The sequence below is a fragment of the Anas platyrhynchos genome, chromosome 3, assembly GCF_047663525.1.
Source record: "Anas platyrhynchos isolate ZD024472 breed Pekin duck chromosome 3, IASCAAS_PekinDuck_T2T, whole genome shotgun sequence".
NCBI lineage: Eukaryota > Metazoa > Chordata > Aves > Anseriformes > Anatidae > Anas > Anas platyrhynchos.
In genome coordinates, this window is record NC_092589.1 from 42,978,154 (window position 1) to 42,996,604 (window position 18,451).

Sequence of the window (18,451 nt, forward strand, 5' to 3'; positions counted from 1 at the left end):
AGGAGGAGAGAGAGACGAGAGCTTCTAGCTGAGAAGCACGTGGATTCATGCTAGCAGCAGCAAAGAGCTGTTGGAACTGATTTACCGCTAAAGCTGTTAACCAATAACTGACTTTTTCTAATTATTGGTTTCACAAACAATAACCAGGTTAAAATTAGCAATCAGAACATAAACTATTCTGATAGAAAAGGGAGCACCATCCTGTGAAGGCTGGGAAAGAGAGAAAGCTCAGAAGGGGAAGACATGAAAAAGCATCTTGGAGGTGGGAAGTGTGTTTTGTGTTGGGGCAGAGCTGCAGGACACCACGCAGCACACGTTCAGCTCCCTCTCCCACCTCAGGAACTGCCAAATGCCACTGTGGTGCCAGTGGGGATGAGCTGGAAGCCAGAGCAGATAATATGAGGTCTGGGGTCATGTTTTCATAACAGAGAGAGAGATGGAGATTTAATGGCAGCGATTCAAGTCTCAAATACATAATCTGGTTTTGTACAACTTTTCCTTCTCTACTCTCAGTTTGCAATTACAGACCAAAATTAACAACCTAATCTGCCATCCACACATTTATGTTCTCATATTTAACCACTGCACTGAAACCATCTATCAAAAAGCCAAGTTTGTTTTAAAAAATACAGCACCACTGAGACTTGACAGATCAAGAAACAGAGACACAAAGGTAGGAAACAATTTCAAAAGAGGGAGGGATCTGATTTTGGAGCGACCAGCTTATTTATCACAAAGCAGATACTGTTTTGTTTTGGTTTTTATTTTTTAAACCTTTGGTTTCAGTGACTGTAGCCAAATACAGGGGAAAACTGGAGCCTGAATGCAAACGTCTGGCTCCTATCCTTTCCTCAGACCACCATGCTGGATTACCACCACTGCTAACAGCACTTCCACTGAGAATTGGCAGCTGGGCCCCTTGACAAAATATGAAGATATGTTGATGGGCTTTGAGTTGAAAACACTGAAGTATACACGCCATTTAATAAAGAAAAGCATCTAAATCTTTTAACTCAAAAGTTCTACTGGGAAATAAGCAATAGACATTTCTGTGTTGCAAACGTCAGGACTTCCATTCTTCTCCTATAAATCATACACAGGGCTCAGATATGAGGGGGGAAATTCCCAGCACAATCCCTCAGGTCACATGGCACAGAGTTCTGGAAAAGGACAATCCTGATCAATCCATATCATTTTCCAGCCTTTTCATACACCCAAAGAGAAAACAAAGACCACCCCAGGACAGGAAGTGATTTTACTCAGCATAGTGGAAATTAAGGTACAAATTATAGGAAATGCTTGTACAGGAAGAATTTCGTTTCCTACACACTTGGCAGTATCACCAACTAGGAAACAATACCGGCTGTTCAGAGATTGCACCACCCTTTCTAACAACTTTGTGCAGAGGTGTTTCTTCCAGCCTGCAAAATGTTGGATAATTTTGGATCATACTAAATATGAAGGAAGCGAGGACCACTGGCATAAAACAAAAAGGTGAAGATACAATCTCTGTAATGGGAAGTCCCTAGACTGCAGATTACCGGTTATTTCAACAGTTTAACAATGAAAGATCATTCTAATAATGCTCTGTTTTTATACTCCTCTCTGGACATCCACTGCTTCCTGTACTAATAAGGAGAGAATTGGTACTTTTCTCAGATTTTCTTGAATTTTAGGTTTGGGGCATATTTTATTCCTTTTTCTGCAAGTAAAAGAGTTTCAGTTACTAAACAACCAAAATTTCACAGTCATTATTTTCAAAGGACATAGAAAATGAGGCTCTAAAATCTGTATTTAAGTAACAAGCAATTCTTAATCAGAACAGATCCTAATGAGGTTTCCTGACATGCTGCAAGACAAAATAGCAAGTACCAAGACAGTCAGACTGACCTCGGCTGATCTCAGGCAACAGACTCTCACATGAGGCTTCTGGCCCACAGCATCACTTTCCTCCTTCCCTCCTTTGTTTCACAAGATAGGATACTTCACTAAATCTGCAACCTCAAGCTCATTTCCATGGCAACTCGTGGAATAACAGAACATAAGACTTTAATCATCGTTCTCAGACTTCACCAGGAGAGAAGACACCAGGCTGTGAGTCGACAGAATTGCATGACTCACAAATATGAGAAACAAGGGAAAGCAAAAGTGAGATGGTGTGCTGCAGTGCTCAAGGGACGAGCAGGATCCAAACCACGCTGTATAGATCCTCATCTGGATCTAGATCTTGGCTCCCCTATGGTCTGGCAATATTAATAGTCTGTGCTTCAGCCTGTTGCACTCAGATTCAGAAAGAGATGAATCAGAGCTCCGCAAAGACCACGTATAGTCACGCTCTTTGCTCCGCTGAGCCAGTAGCTCAGTACAGAATCAGCCCTAAGAGGCAACGAGGTCCAGGTCAACTGACCCAGCATTCAACTGACCCAATTATTTCTCCTAATTGCACCTCCCGTGGAAATTTTTCCTTATCTGAAGCCCCAGTTGAAAGACCCTCTTTTGAGGGTGTGAGAGACTGCTTATTCTTATGCTTCACTCCTTTGAATGTTTTCATTTCCACTGATAATCCCATTTTATTGCTTGGTTTCTCTTTCTCTCTGAGATAAAGCAGCATCAGCACTAGAATCTTACTGCAGATGGTGACCCGCATTCAGTGAAACCTCTGTGAAATGTTTCCAGAATAACAGATATCACAAGACTTGAATATAAATATTTTTTTCAAGTATTCAATTTTGTAAGTATACATCAAATACTCTGCCTTCAGAAGAAGGTCATAACCATTCTTTGGATGGCAAAATAAATATTATAAATACTAGGAGAAAAGAGGAAAGATGCAAATTGGGATAAACTAAAAAGGTTTCAAGACAGTGAACACTTGAATCAATTTTACAGTTATATCTCAAGAAGAGGCTAAGTGTTCAATCTGTGGGAAAAGCCCCAAAGCAATCTTTGATCATAAAAAGATCGCTGTGCTATATCCCTCGAATAAGTATAATTCCCCTGGTTCAGATCTGCTTGGACTTTGTGTATAGTAGCTAATCTTCTTTGATTTGCTGTGTAAACACAGTTGCACATACCAGGTGGCATTCCTCCATCCTGCTGGCATGGATGTTTCTCCTAAGCTGTTACCAGTGCTTCATTTCAGTGGTTTCATTAGGGGGGGGGAAAATAAAAATGTTCCACTACAATGTTCCTAGGAGCTTCAGGAAGAAAGACTGAGTGCCATGTGAAGATGTGCAAGGGAAGTATGCCAAACCCAAAATCTCTGTTCACAAAGACTGATGAAAATCATTCCTTAAGCTGCAATTCTTGTAGCTTCATATCTGTGGACTTTGTGCCTGTATGGATCCACAGGCACAGGAAAACAGAAAACTATCCAAATATCAATAATATGGAAGTCCTGCAAAGTCACTGAAACCCACATAGTTCCTGTTTGAAAGCATAAATTAACTCTGAAAGCATAAATTAACTCTGATTTGAGAGCCCTGTCAAAAATCTGTAACTGAGCCTGGTCACAATAGACATCTCATATGCCTGAGGAACCTAGCAGCAGTCCTCAAGTTTTGAGGAGATCTCAACATGCATCCGCTCCCACAGAGAGAAGTTGATGAGAGCCCATGCCCCTACTGAACACCAAGCTCTGCTGAAAACCCAGGAGTCCAAAGTGACAGCTGATGGCTTCCACATTCCCTTGAAAACAAAATGAGCTCTTCTGAACTTCCCCCGCAGTGGCAGGCAGCTCAAAAGGCACAAATGATTACTGTTGTAACACAGTCATAAACATTAAAAGTATAACTTGGGAAGGCATTCGGGAAATAAGCTTCAGATTTATCCCTCGTAACTTCAGGCACCACCAGAGAGTGGTCACTAACCGAGTGGTCACTTTACCCTCCCCACAGACTGGAGGAAGGCTGCTAATTGTTGTCATTGCATGTTGTCCCAAGGCAGGTGACAGGAGCAGAGGTAACCATACTGCCATACCTCAACAATGAAGCATGCTGCCTCTTCCAGCTTGCTGCCAAACTGTTACTTTGTAGATTCACCAAGGAAATTTTGTTATAGCCATTATTTTTCTTGAATCTGGAAGGGGACTAGAACACAGACCCATTGTTTTCACCTTGCACATTTGTTAATAAGTGTAAGACCACTGTTATCCCTGAAACAGTTGCAAAAGGATAGGAGATATGACAGCTGGAGAACAAGCAGGGAAGGTATAATGGCTTCCTTACGTTTGACACAAGAGTACAAATTTGAACCAGTGATAACCATGGTAGATGATGGGGTATGTGCGGACAGTTTGACAAAGTAGATGAAAATCTTGACTTCATTACTACCTCTGCTATGAATTTCTTACATTAACTGCTTCTAGTAAAATCTGCAAGAAAAATCAGCTAGTGCTTTGCTTTTGACATCAAGAAGGTTATGATAGCATCTTTGGTGCTTCAGAATTCTTTTCCATGGAAGAGAGATTATAAACTGCTCCCTATTGCCCAGAGGTCTCCACAGATAAACATCAAAAACTCAGATGCTATAGTTATAAGGTCAGACAAGGAAAAAGTTACTATTTTCATTTCTAAAAATTCAATGGAATAAAATAAACACATACTTTATATAGTGCTAATGAGCTTAATTTTCTTTTTATTGTTTTGCTCCCTATAGCATAGTAATTTTGTTTCTAGAGTTTTCTTCAGCTGACAAGAAAGACAGATATCATAAGAGGCAATGTCAGGTTGGAAACAGTCATCTGTTTTCTAGCTAAATCCTCCTCCAAAGACAGCAACTAGCAACTGGGATGTATAGCAGCTGAAACTGTAATGGTGCGTACAATGTTTAATTGTGCATATGTGATACACACTATTTAGCTTTTCCTTTGTTTAATGCAGCACACAGAAATTCCCAGGAGGCTGGGGAGGGTCATATCCATGCCTGAATGAGAAAAGAACATTAAAATTATCATTATAGGCCTTCCTCCCTTTGACTTAGCCGGGTGATCCTTAGAAGATTTAGAGTTCAGGTTCAGTTCAGATAAACATCCAAAAGTTCACAGGTTTACCCAAACTATCTGAATCTCTAGAGCCCCAAAATGAGCTGGAAATCTCCAGAACTGCCTTTCCTTGGGGATTTCCTGCTCTTCCACTTTTGGACTGAAATCAGAAGTGAAACAAAAAGGAAAAAAGCAAACAACCACCTAAAATGCATTAAGCATTTCAGAACCTCAGCACAACTCATTAAGTTACACTCAAAGTTCGAGACTACTCACATGGACTTATCAAGTGTTTTGGTGATCCCTCATTTCTTATTAGCTTTTATGTCTGACTCAGAGCATGTTTACTTTTTCACCTGTCTTCTCTCACTCAGTCTTTCTTACTCTTTTTTACCATAAGAGTTTTGTGAGTGGAACCCAGAGCACATGGTAAAAGGACACTCTGTTCTTCTACACACTTGCAGTACATCTACATGGCACATTTCAGTCTTGCAGGGAATCTCTATCCATCCAAAACTTTTATTAAAGCAAGGGCTTAGGGGTGAAGGGAAGAGACAGGGAGTAGAGTGAAGTAGTTTACAAAGTGCTGACATTCATAGCAGATAGGCCTCTCATTGGCATAGGAGCTGCTGGTTTCCCTCTTTGACACCGATATGGAAAAAAATATCAGCAGCCACACTATCAACAAGAACACAACCCTCTGATCAGCCTTTGTTCGCTTTCCCAGAGCAGATTCCCATCTATGCAGTTAACTGTGGCCATTCATTTTCTCTGTTGTAAAAATGTGTTTTCAATCACCTTTGGGACTGAGACTGATGAACTGTGCTAAATGAAGAGCACATTGCCTTGTAGTACTTTCCATCATCCCCTACACCTGGAAAGCCAGAGAGGGGCATGTGCACCCTGGCCACGACCACTGTTCGCTTGGCATGCTGTGAGGAGCTCACCTCCTCACAAAGCTCTGCAGAAACATCCTCCCCATTCACTCAGCAATGTGCTCTGCCACCTGCATCAGGCTGACGAGTATTCTCTCAGTCATTTCTTATGCTAGCAAGTGGGGAAAAATATGATTCATAATCTAGGCACTGTTGAAGGAGCATGTAGTCCAATCTAAAAGGTGTATATAGAAGTAACACTTTCCCTGCTACATTCATCCAGCTACCAGCAAGGTACCAGCTTAGGGACTTACTAAGAAAGTTTGCATCTGCACCATCATATTTAATAGCTACTTGCAAACCCATCATCTTCAAATTTGCCTAACACTTTTCTGATCTGCTTATGCTTTTGTCCAGGAAAATATTTTGTGGCAATGGAGTCCATGACTTAATCACACTTCCACTTGCCTGACTAAAACCAGCTATCTGAGAATTTAAATGAGTGTTTGTAGCTCCTGTTGAATGAGAAATTCTGTATAGAGAATTCCATCTATTATTCACCTTTTCTATTCTTCATTCACCCTCCTTGCTTTTAGAGGCAATGATCATCCCTTGCCTGCAGTCAGTGTTTTCCAGCCTAGGGAGCTTGTCAAGCTTTTTGTCAGGTAGAAGGCATTCCATAGCATTTTTATGATCCATCTCTGCAGTTTTTCTTAAAAATCCTTTGCATTTTTCAATGACAAGATTTCCAGAGTTGAATGCAGAAGACTAGGTATGACTGCACTGTGGCATAATGCTCTGTGCTTTGACTTCTATTTCCTTCCTACGAAATGCTACCTGACTGTCAGAGCAGTCCATAATGACACCTGAGATGGTTCCCCCCAAAATGGGTATATCTATTTCCTGCATGTCATGGAATAAGTATAATTTGCACTAGTTTCTTCACTCTTCATTTACTGAGATAAAAAAGTAACCTGTGATCAGATTCAGCCATTCAGCATCATAATAGTGCCTACAACTCCCCATGGTTGACTTGATTTTAGATTTTCCTGAATAGTTTTGTATTATGTATTATTAGCAAATCTTGTACTTTCACTATTCTTCCCATTTTTAGATCATTTTTAGAACATTTTTGAATGACATGGAACAGACCTGTGTCAGTAACTTCCCCCTCCTGTGATTACCATTCCTTCATCACTACAATATTCTAGCTAACTGGGGAAGTGTTTTCTACATCATTTTCACCCATTTCTTGGAGGCTTGCCACATCCATCCTCGTAAAAGCATGAAATACCTCTTAACTGACATGGGTTATGAGTTAGTAAAGCAAACGTGTTTCTCTTCCATACCTCATTGCTGTGTCTCAGTAAACGCTATGGTATATGTTAGCTCTTTATGAAAAGACCTTATGCAGAAAGCTCAGATTCCTCTTCCCTCTCCCTTCCCACCCCTCGCTTTTTTGATGTTCTTGGTTGGCTCTTTTGTTTGTTTGTTTGTTTTGTTTTTTGTTTTCTTCAGACCAGTTCAGTGTTTATCTGGGGCTTGCTTTTTATCACCACTGGCTCAAATGCTTGATATTATCCAATATCCCCAATAGTGTTCTGTGTTTTTAGCCCCATCCTTCCTCTTGCACTAGAAGCCCAGAGCCTGGTACAATTCCACACCCTCCAGAAAAAAACTACCAGTTAAACTGGCAGCTGAGACTCATGTTTGCTGCAATTTTTCAGAGAAACGTCTCTTGGGACACGCTCAGCCACTGATGAAAGAAAGGCATGAAATCTACCAGCAGCCCGGTGTCGCTGTCCCCGGTGCGTTGATGCTGGGGGAAGAGGAGGGGCACAGCCAGGAGCACACACAGTACATCTTCTCACCAGATGGTGCATCAGACCTGTTGGAGTTTAACTTCTAATTAAATGAAGAACTAAGGGCCACATTCAGTCACACCATCAGTTTGCTCCAAACCAGATGTCTGCAAGATACCACAATAATTGTATTCATGTGAGCCCAAACCCAGGCTGCGGGTGGCCACTGCCCAAGCCTCATATACAATCTCCACCAGGACAGGAAGTCTTCTCCAACGGCAAGCTGACAGCCCTTTGTTCTGGGCCTCTGTGCCCTGAAAGCCTCCTCTGTCCTCCATGGCACACATGAAGGCCAACACTCCTGCAACACACCCCTGTCTAACCAGGCATAGAAAACAGGCTGGCTGGAAAGGCTCTGTAGGTTTACCCAAAGCTTCCTGAAGCAGCACGCTCCTTGCCAAGGCACCTAGTAGCTGAGCAACTCACACACAGTTTCACAAATTTTTCCCAGCAGCTCAGCACATTGACCAAGAAGCCCTCTGTGCCAAAATCCCAGACACGCGCTGTAGTCCTGGCTCAGAGCAAACAGGCAGGAGGTGTCCAAATTGATAAGCCTACTAGACCTTCAGAAAACACGGATAAATCTATGAAGCCTTAAAAACCCCCTGTATAACATTTTCAGTAGACAGACAGAAGGAAAATTAAAAAAGTTCCAGGCCAAGTCACATGGCAGCCCTAACATCTTTCCTGGAGCCCTGCCTCCAGATCTCCATCAGTGCCGCACAACAATTTCAGAGAAGCGAGGTCCGTAAGGCTCCAAAGAAGCAATAATGATTTATTTGGATAAAACCTGAAGCCAGCAGCCTACCTGTAATGTTATTTGTCGAGCAATGGCAACAGCCTAGTACAGATTTTATATCCTGGGCATTGACTCAGTGTCAAATATTTAATGAAAAAAATATATGTATATAAGAAAAATAAAAAGTAACTGATCCAAGAACTGGCAGTGACTGTACTCAAGGATCCAATCCCCCTCTCGCCTCCAGTCCCCTCCCCACTCTGCACCCTAACTTTCCCCTCCCTCTCTGCCTTTCTCACTTGGAAGATGTTATTGTTTTACATGGCATGTTCCCAACCTCCTAGACCAGGACAGTAAAATTATTCACTGACTTTACTGTACTCTTCTACCAGTCGCTCATTTTTTAAGCTTTCAGCCCTCCTTCCCTCCACCCCCACCCTCCTCCACTCCCCAATGAAATTCTCTTTTCCCTCCTCTCCCTCCCTCTTTGCTGGGCAGAATCTGGAAAAAAGAAATCAAGGCCAAACTCAACAGAACTACTGCTGCGTAATAGCAGTCCTTTTTCACACACAGATGGTCAGTCAGAAGAATGAGCGCTTTATAAGACAGACATCATGCTGGTCTTTGCAATCCTGTTCTCCTGGACCTCAGCAGGAGTTTTTCATCACCAAAGTGGATAATAACTCTGTCAGACACCTCATACACACAGGTATTAATAAAAAAAGAAAATACTGTAGTGACTGATTTTACAAGAAACTGGGAATCTTAACGTGATAGTTAAAAATGCGCATGATGATTACGCACAACCAATAGCTATGTCAACAGGGGTTTATGGCAGGTTGCTAATAAGCAGGGAATGTGCTTATGTATACATCTATGGTTTTGCACTTTATTGACAACATTTCCGCGGCCAAAGTCTGTGTACCATTGCATAGCCATGTACACACACACTGTATGCTTGTAAACACCTAAGTGGCCATGCACATTGCCGTGTTTGCATATGGAAATGCCGTTTGAGCAGGCAGCAGAACTTTACACAATCACCATCTGAAACATGACAAAATGCTAGCACTTATGCATGCCTTTGTTTCTGAAATTTGGCTGAACATACAAATAGGAAAAAGCAATCACGTATTTAAGCCGAAGAAAATTCCTTTTACTCCAAACTGAATTTTGATGACTCAGAAGGTAGGTTTCTAGCACTATTAATTCAATGCCAAAGCCTTGTTTTTTCCTGTGATAGATCCAGAGTGTCAAGATCCCATACAAAGACACAGCACCAGCATTCCCTAACCCAGAAACACAGCTCCCTTTGTTTCAAACAGAAAAATATTTTCAGAAGCTCTTACATTTTCCTACACCAACAAAAGAAACAAAGCTTAAAAACAAAAAAAAAAAATCACTACAGTAAGTTTGAACTAGGAGCTCTGTTCTGAGTCATCCTTTTTTTTTTTTTTTTTCCAGAAATGAAAATTCTTAGCACTTTTGTAGCTAAGCATTTTAAAACTCAAATTGAATGAAATTGTGTGAACTCATTTCATTAGTCATTCCCTTCATTAGCCAAATGAGAAGGGGCAGCACTTAAAGCTTTCGCTCAAAGAAGTTCTCGTGCTAACGTATATGAGAGCTATTCTGACACTACAGTCAAAAAATTGATTCATTAATGGTATAAAAAGAAATTACACCATCATAGAAGCTTAAAGATAATTCAGATGACAAACAGAAATGAGTTTGCTAACATCCTTTTGTTGCCAGCAGACTGTAGCCCACCTAGCACTAAGCAGTTATGGTGTACATGGAAGGAGAAATCCCTGTCAAGGACACATGCTCTCCACAGGTGAAGCAGTACCCAGTCTTGAGCTTTCAAAATCTCCACTCTTCCTTGGGCATGGTGGTAAGACGTATCCTCTTTCCCTGCCTTTGCTACTCTTTTTCCTGTTAGGAAGTCTTCTCCTGTTCCTCCCTCTCCAAGTCTTCATTTCACAACCACTTCTTCACACTACTGAAACTCCCAAAAAATAAACACCATCAACAGCATTGCACCAGTGATTTGTACTCTCCCCTGGGTGCAAAATTAATTCATGATTTTGTTCAGGAGTTGCCAAAGAGCAGCATATTACCAATCACTAAAAAGCTGCATGGACAAAGCTGTGAGCGAAGATTGCCAAGAACTGGGGTTTGCTGTGCCCACCTCCATTTGGTGCTGCCAAGTCCTCAGCTTCATTCTCCAAATGTAATTAAATAAACCAAGTCAGTCTTTTCAGCATCAATCTCATCCATCATAAATTAATCTTAGGGGCATTTTCCCATGGATTCAAGCTGCCTGACCTGGATTCCATGCTTCCTGTTTACACCAAACATAAAAATTAACCATAAAAATTAATAGCAAGTTTTCAAAAGGAGAGCTCACACATATGGAGCACAGAATAAGATTTCAGAAAGAGAGATAAAAAGTGTTTAGCCATTGGGGGTGGAGGGGAAGACAGTTGAAACAGCAAGTCTCTGAGTGTTACAAAAAGTCTTTTAAAACAAATTTATGGTATACTGTGGTATAGCACAAATAGATTGTGTATTGACTTCGAACGCACAAAATCACACACACTTCTGTTTTCAATCAAACTTCTCAAACTTGTAGACACTTTTTAATGATTATTAATGCCACACACTTATACCACATTACCAAAACTCTCATTAAAGGGGGTGAGAGAAAAGAAGAAACTCAACCTACAAACAAGTTTTTCAACAACACCTATCTCATTGACTGAAAGAAAGAGGGGAGAAGAGAGAAAAGTATTTCAGTTGGTTTTTGAAACCAAGAGACCTCTTCCAGTGGTGATTGCATTAACATCTTTCTATCTCCCCTTCACTCCTGCCCTGCTTCTCTCCCTCTGCTGCTCTTGCTGCCAGCAGCTCCCGACCTTGCCCTCCAGAACAAAATGTTCTTTCTCCATCTGGGCCTCGGTCACGTAAATTGCTCTGAATGGCAGGATCCCCAAGCGCTCATGAAGCTCCTGCCAAAGTTAATGAGACTTGGCACGAGGTCTTCTTACAGCGAATGATTTGCAAGAGCAGCACCTCACTCACTATTGGAGACAACACAAAAATCACTTCTCCACCAGCAGTTTTCAGCCTCGGCTCTAATTTCTACATAAGTCAGGAATCTTTTTTGCTTTATACCTGACTTGACAGTTATTAATACTACTGCGAGTACATACCACCTGATTTTATATGATTTAGAAAGAGCAGAGAGAGCAAAGATAACAGTTTCATTATAACTTTTAAGTGCCCATAAATCTTTCTACATCAAACCATTCCCGACCTCCCGAGAGGGGCTCTCCAAATACTGAAGCCATGCCTATTTGGCAAGAACTACAGACAGGGATTTCTTTTTTAGCCTCCTTCGTCTCTGCAGAGGGCAAAAATCTTGGACAGAAAACCTTGGTCCAGAAGCCTTTTTCTTTTCCTGCAGCAGTTAGAGGCAGAGCAATGGTTTTAATAGAGTTCTCTAATGACTCTATTGCTACTTTTTATGACTATTTTTTGGAGCAATAAAGTGGCAGAGGCAATGATATTGAATCATTGACTTTTCTGCAGTGGAGAAGGGAGCATAATGAGTCCATAAAGTTATTTTCATTCAAAAGCCAGCATCCAATGTGTTTCTGGTTCCTGCGACACACGTAAAAATCCCTTCTCACCTGTGGACTTTCTTGGTTCACGTCAAGCAGGCTTACTCTACCCACTAACTGGCGAAGTCCCACCTTGATTTTAACCTGTTTTACAGTAAGTCCAATGACTATTTCTGAGAGCAGCTGTAACAGAGAGGAGATCAGTATCCCCTGACCACCTGAGGGGGGAGTGCAGGAGTGATGGGCACCTCTACAGCCAGGTTTATCCCACCTGTATAGAGCATATATATATATATATATATATATATATGTATGTAGAGCACAATGCAGTTCCCTCCAGCTGATCACATCCCAGGTGGGTTAAATTGTTCCATCCTTCTTGACTGAATTTGAAGAGGGTCAAGGGTCCTAATTTGGTGACAAAGGCAGAAGTGGATGACTCTAGACATTTGCACATGTAGTTTTTTCTAGCATCAGGGACCTTGCAACTGAAAATAATGCAAATACTCATTCGCTACACATCATTATAAAATTTCAGACTGAAACAGGGAGACCCATACAAAGGCTGTGAGATAAAATCCACTGAAGAAATGTGATGTTTTTTTTACCACTGATTTCAATGGCAGTGGGATTTCACTTCTACTTATAGCCAAATGGCTAGGTTGGGTGTGAGATTCCCCTATGTATTCAGTAGAAAGCTTATTAACTTTACAAGAGTATATCAAAAATAGCTATCTTAACTGATCATGGCTATATACTTGTATGTCGTTAACCAAAACCAAATGTTTTCCTCCACAATTCAGTTCTCACTACAGTTGTGTATGCTAGGCTGGAGCAAACTTTGTGACATACTTCTGTGCAATGCTGTACTCCAGCAAGGCATGTCAAAAATGCAAACTGAATAGTAAAATTATTTCTTTTCCAAAATAAATAGTGGTTTTGGTTAATACTGGTACACAAAAGGCAGGTATTTTAAATTAAGGAATCTGGAGGGAATTGGTTCCTCACAAAGCTTCAATTAGCTTTCAAATTATCTCTTTCACAATGTGTACAAATATTGCTAACCAGACTTCACTGAAAAATGGATTCTCAATAATTTTATTTAGCTAATAGTTAACACAAGGATAACAACACACATGCAAATTTAAAATAAAAACATATGTGGGGATTTTTTTTCCAAATAAGGATTTGAAACAGATGTGCTCTTTTAACAGTACTTCTTCACCCAATGCTTTTCTCTTCACTGTTTGTATTTTTAATGTTGTTTTTTTTTTCTTTTTTTTTTTTCCAAAGGTACAGTAAGATATAATCCTAATAAATTATTTTCCCTTTTATCTGACGAGTGAGGTTTTTACATAACATATTATATCTTTATTTCTTGCTGGCATAACTCACATCAATTGGCATTTGCACAGAGAGCTGACTGCAGTTCAAATATAAGCAGGGATATTATTTTCTTTCAAAATGTATTTAAAAACCAACATAACAAAGTAAGTTACAGGATGAAAACAGTATAATACTCCTGTTTGCGCAGTCCTTTCTCTTCACTAAGCCCCTGCTTTTAACAGACACTGCCATCCTATTCCTTCTCTCCTTATGTTTTCAAATAGCAGTGCCTAACACTTAGCGGGAAAAAACTGCTGGAGCAACTTTTCAGTCCCAGAACCAGAAAACATTGGAACAGATATTTGATTCTTTTTTTGCTCTTCAATACTTAATATGTAACATTTGGGGAAGAAAAAAAGGGGAAAAAAAAAAAAAAAGGAGCAAATATCTACTAAAGTAAAATTTCATGGAGCAGCTTAAATATAAAAGTTAATAATGAATCAGCTCCATACCAAATATATTACACCTGACTGTGTTTTCTGAGATTTACATTTCAGGGTATGTTCACCCACAGTGCTCTCACCTCAAGTTATTCAGCAGATTATCAATACCAAGAAAGATGCCAATATTCAAATAGCAACTTACGTTCTTACAACAAAATGCCTTCAGATTTTTTGTTGTTGTTGTTAGGAAATTGTCTCCAGGTTTTTCAGAGACATTTAATTATGGCAAACTCCATTAGCATTCACTTGATGATGAGATGTCTTGGCCCACCCTTATGATACAAGGTGCCCTTGCACAAAAGCACTTTTGGTTCAGCATAATCCAATTCCAAATAACATGTGTATCTACGTGACTTCATATTCAGATGCTCTAAACAAATATTCTCTAAAATGTCCTTCATTTACAAGAGATATACTTAAGGAATCAATAAAGCTAGGCAACATTCCTAAATGTCTACTGAGTCTAAATGGCAGGGTGTGGGTAGCGGAGGACCTGTGTGGAGGAGATCCCAGGCTGCTCACCACCAAGCCCTGCTAACTGAGCACCCCAAAACTTCAGCCTGTCAGGGAAGTCTGAAAAGCAAGTGAGAAGCAGCAGAAAGCCCTTAGGTTGGAGTCCCCACCCTCCTGTGCAGTCCATCACCTCACCAAGGGGACCACAAGAGGCTGTGGTGATGCCTGTGGTGACAGGGCTGAGAAGGAGAGGCGTCAGACTAAAGCCAGGCCTGGAAAAAGAGGACAGGTGCTTCCCCAAGTGTTCATTTATTTGTCTTTTTTATTATTATTATTTCCTCAATACTAAATCAGTAATTAAAAGTTGGCAATAAATTAATAAAATTTCCCAAGTTGAGACTGTTTTGCCTGTGACAGACTTAACATTTAGGAAAACCCTTACATGTTCAACTGCAACTCTGTCACATCCACCATGAGCAACTCTACACTGTTGTCTTCACTTTTTTTCACATGCAACATGTGACAAAGGGGTTTGCTTGTTTAACTATGCTTACATTAAATCTTCTGAGGAAAAAAAAATAAAATTGATTTCTTGCCATTTTCATTGATATTTCTAATAGCTTTATAACAGAATAGCTTTAGTCCATTTGGGCTTTGCAACTTCTTTTTTCTTCTTTTTTCTTTTTCTCTTTTTTTTTTTTCCTAAAAATACATATATATTTGGATTTGGATTTCTTAAACAAACACACACACACCACACCCCCCAAGAAAAAATGATAATTTCATCAAATATCAGAAGATTTTTAGGGTAAATATAATAAAGATATATTTCTGACCCATGTAACCAAATCTCTGACTTCGTCAGGTCTTTGATTCAAAATACTTGACTAAAAATGCCTTTTATATATATATATTTTATACTTAAAATATAAATGAAACAGTGTTGCTGTTGTTTTTTTATTCTTCCTGATGCAGACACCTGACTAAGTTTAAGCCTAACTATTAAAGATTAGCAAAGCTAAAGTGACCAAAACTAGGGTCATATTTAAAGGAGTCTTACAAATATAAATATTAAAATGGACAGAAGAGCCAGGAAAATTCAGTAACTGGGTAACTTATTAAGCCAATGGTTAATTTGGATACCAAAGCAAGAGTTAAAATATTTTGGGAGCTTTGGCATCCTTGAAAAACTGCAGTTTTACAACAATTAGATCGAAGTGGAAAGAGCAAAAAAAAAATAGGTCTGTGTTGCAGACCTGGCACATCTCACTTAATAATCACAATAGAAAAGCAAGCTGCAGTGGCCTTACACCAATCTAAATAAATAAATAATAAAAACTGAGACCAGGAGATGGCACTTTAAAAAACTGCTATCAGTCTCAGGACCAGACTGAGTGAATTACATGTTGGCCTTTGAGCAGCAAATCAAAGCAATCAGCAGAGAAATCCAAGCAGCAATTGAACATTGGCCATTGGAAACCAAGAGCAGCAGCAGTTCACTGAGATTTTTCATTTTTTTAAAGTGAACTCAAGTAAGGCTAGTAAAACTCAGCAATTGCTAACATACTACCATAACTACAGGTTTAATAATGTCTCATAAACTTTTAGAATTTGAAATTCATTGCTGTGCAGCAGCTTTTGCATTCAGTTTGCAACACACCCATTTTCACACTCAAAGACATCAGAAAAGCAGATGAAAGTTTATTTTTCTTTTGATAAAGAAGTTAAGCAGATTTTGGCAGCTTGCCACCAATTTGACCCCATCCCCCAACTTCTCCCCCTGCCTAAACACTATAAATTAATCTTACACTGGTTGAGAAAAAGAAAAAGAAAAAAAAGAAACTGAAAAACTTCCAACATTTGAGTCCTTTGGCTGAACCTCTCAGGGGCATATCCCATGGTGACAAAATTTGGCCTTGACTGTCTCAGCTGGCTTCTTCCCCAAAACTATGCCTATAGAGCAAACTTCTCCCTTAGACTCCAATTCTATTTTCTCTTGGCCTTGATATTACCATCACACTTTCTGATTCAAATTCTCCAGAAATACCCAGTATGACTCTCTCCTTCTGGAGCAGCTGTTGGTCTCCATGCAAACACAGAGGTACTTCACTCAGCTGCTGTCAGTGCAGGTTTCCACTACAAAGCCTAAGGGGAGAGTATGGTTCCTACAGAGTTAGTCTCACAAATTAGCAATTACACCCAGGAATTATGACGGGGAGGGTGAAATCATAGTTGATTTTGACTGTAAGGCAAATTGGAGGAGGTTCCTAACTTTTCTGCATAACAATGAATGTACAAAACAGTAAAAAAATTATACAGGGGAGGAGACTCTGAGACACTTTCCATGCATGTGTGCAATGCACACAGGTTATCCTAGGACAGATTTTCACTTAATCCAAAGAATATCAACATCCCAATTTTCTGAAATGTTAACGAATGTTCTGAAACTTTTTTTTTTTTTATAGTGATTCTGCAATAATTTCTCCCATTGGTAAATCCACAGCTTTCTCAGTAGTGCCAGGACCTCATAGGACAATATAAGAAAAACAGAACACGAACACAAAAGACTTGGATATACATGACTTGGAAAAGTGTATTTCTATCAATCTGCTGCTCTTACCACCTGTTTTTGTTCAAATATTAACAGGTCACTGCTGATTACTTTGGAATGAATTCTTTCCCTATACTTTTGCATTAAATAAAAATGACTGATATACTGACAAGATGCAGATTTATCTGTAGGATGATGAATTGCAGTCTCTATTCAGGGAGAATAGTTCTTTCCATTTTCATGAACTAGGGTCATCCTTAAGTGTCAGGAGACAAGATGCCAAAGGTAGGCTTCTAGTTTCCACACCAGGACATTGTAGTGGCTACTTCTCAATGTCTGTCTTTGCAAGATCTAACTTCCAAGGATTATCTGTAACAAGACACCAACATATAGTTTGAAGAGACTGCCTGAAACATTTTTTCAGGACAGACTGAAAATAGAGGAAAGTTTCAGAGCTGTTAGTAGGTCTGAATTTTGTGAAATAAAAATCTGGTTGTTATATCACTCTATGAAAAAATATTTGTATTGGCTCTGGCTTTAAGGTTACATTTTTCAGCTCATGCAAGTGGCAGGAAACATGTAGAATCTAATCAAGAGCTAGTCCACAAGGCTTGTTAAATGAAACGCTAAATAAAGACTTGTTATGAAAACAAAAAGATGCAGCTCAGGAAATGAGCTTGGTCATCTCACAACTCTCTGTTGTTCTATAGCCAAGCATTGGCTAAACATTAGATTATCATTACAAACAACGTATAGAGAAAAAAAAAAAAAAACTGCATTCAGGATTTACCTTAAATTTCAAGAGCACATAAGTGATTTATGAGCCTCAGCTCTCTTTTCAAATCTGACTTAAATGACTAATTCAGATCTTATTGAAAGCCAGAGAATATAGGCTTCCAAGATGCTTGTGCACTTTTTTGAAGCCTTTAACCTAAAATATAAAATACAATTTTATGGATGAGCCAGAAAAACTTGTAAGAAAATTTTATTTACAAAATGTGAATTCATACTCAAGAAGAATCTTTTCAGTTGGTGCTTCTCTGTGGAGGAAACTATTTTTCAATGCACAAGGTCAGTGTTACTAGAAAATAAATAACATCAAAGAGGCGGAAGAGAACAGGGGAAATTGCTCTGCAGAAGAAAAACAGTGAACTGCAGTCACAAACTTCTCATGAACTCCTGAACTACCAAGTTAACCAAGGTAATCTATTCCTATCCTCCACATTTCTGGTCCAGCCCTTCTTTCCTTTCTTTGGCTTCGTTGCTTTAACTTTCATCCATTTGTACGGGTGAATTACACATTGCCACATCTAATATGATTTCTGAGTGTCCAATGAGGTTCTCAAATTTGTACCCATCAATCTGAGACTATTTCTTCGGATTAGACAAGTGCAACAGCAGTGTCCTGTATTAAGATAGTTGCCTCTGTTTTCACTACTTGACAACATGATTGCATTTACTTTCAGTGGAAGCCTACACAAACGGGTGGCTTTTGAGCTTGGCTCCAGTATGCACTTTTTAGCTCCTAACATGGC

General features: G+C 39.7%; 1 long non-coding RNA gene across 5 annotated transcripts in view; it reads right to left on the reverse strand.

Annotated features, from left to right (window-relative positions):
• Nucleotides 1–18,451, reverse strand: part of LOC110351925 (uncharacterized) — a 225,158-nt gene that overhangs the window by 159,513 nt on the left and 47,194 nt on the right. Inside the window, exon 1 of one of the 5 annotated variants that reach the window (XR_011808256.1) lies at nt 1,891–2,514. The exons of the other annotated variants lie outside the window; for them this stretch is intronic. This is a non-coding gene — a long non-coding RNA (uncharacterized lncRNA). Of the gene's footprint in view, nt 1–1,890; nt 2,515–18,451 lie in introns of those variants that run through there. 5 annotated transcript variants of the gene reach the window in all.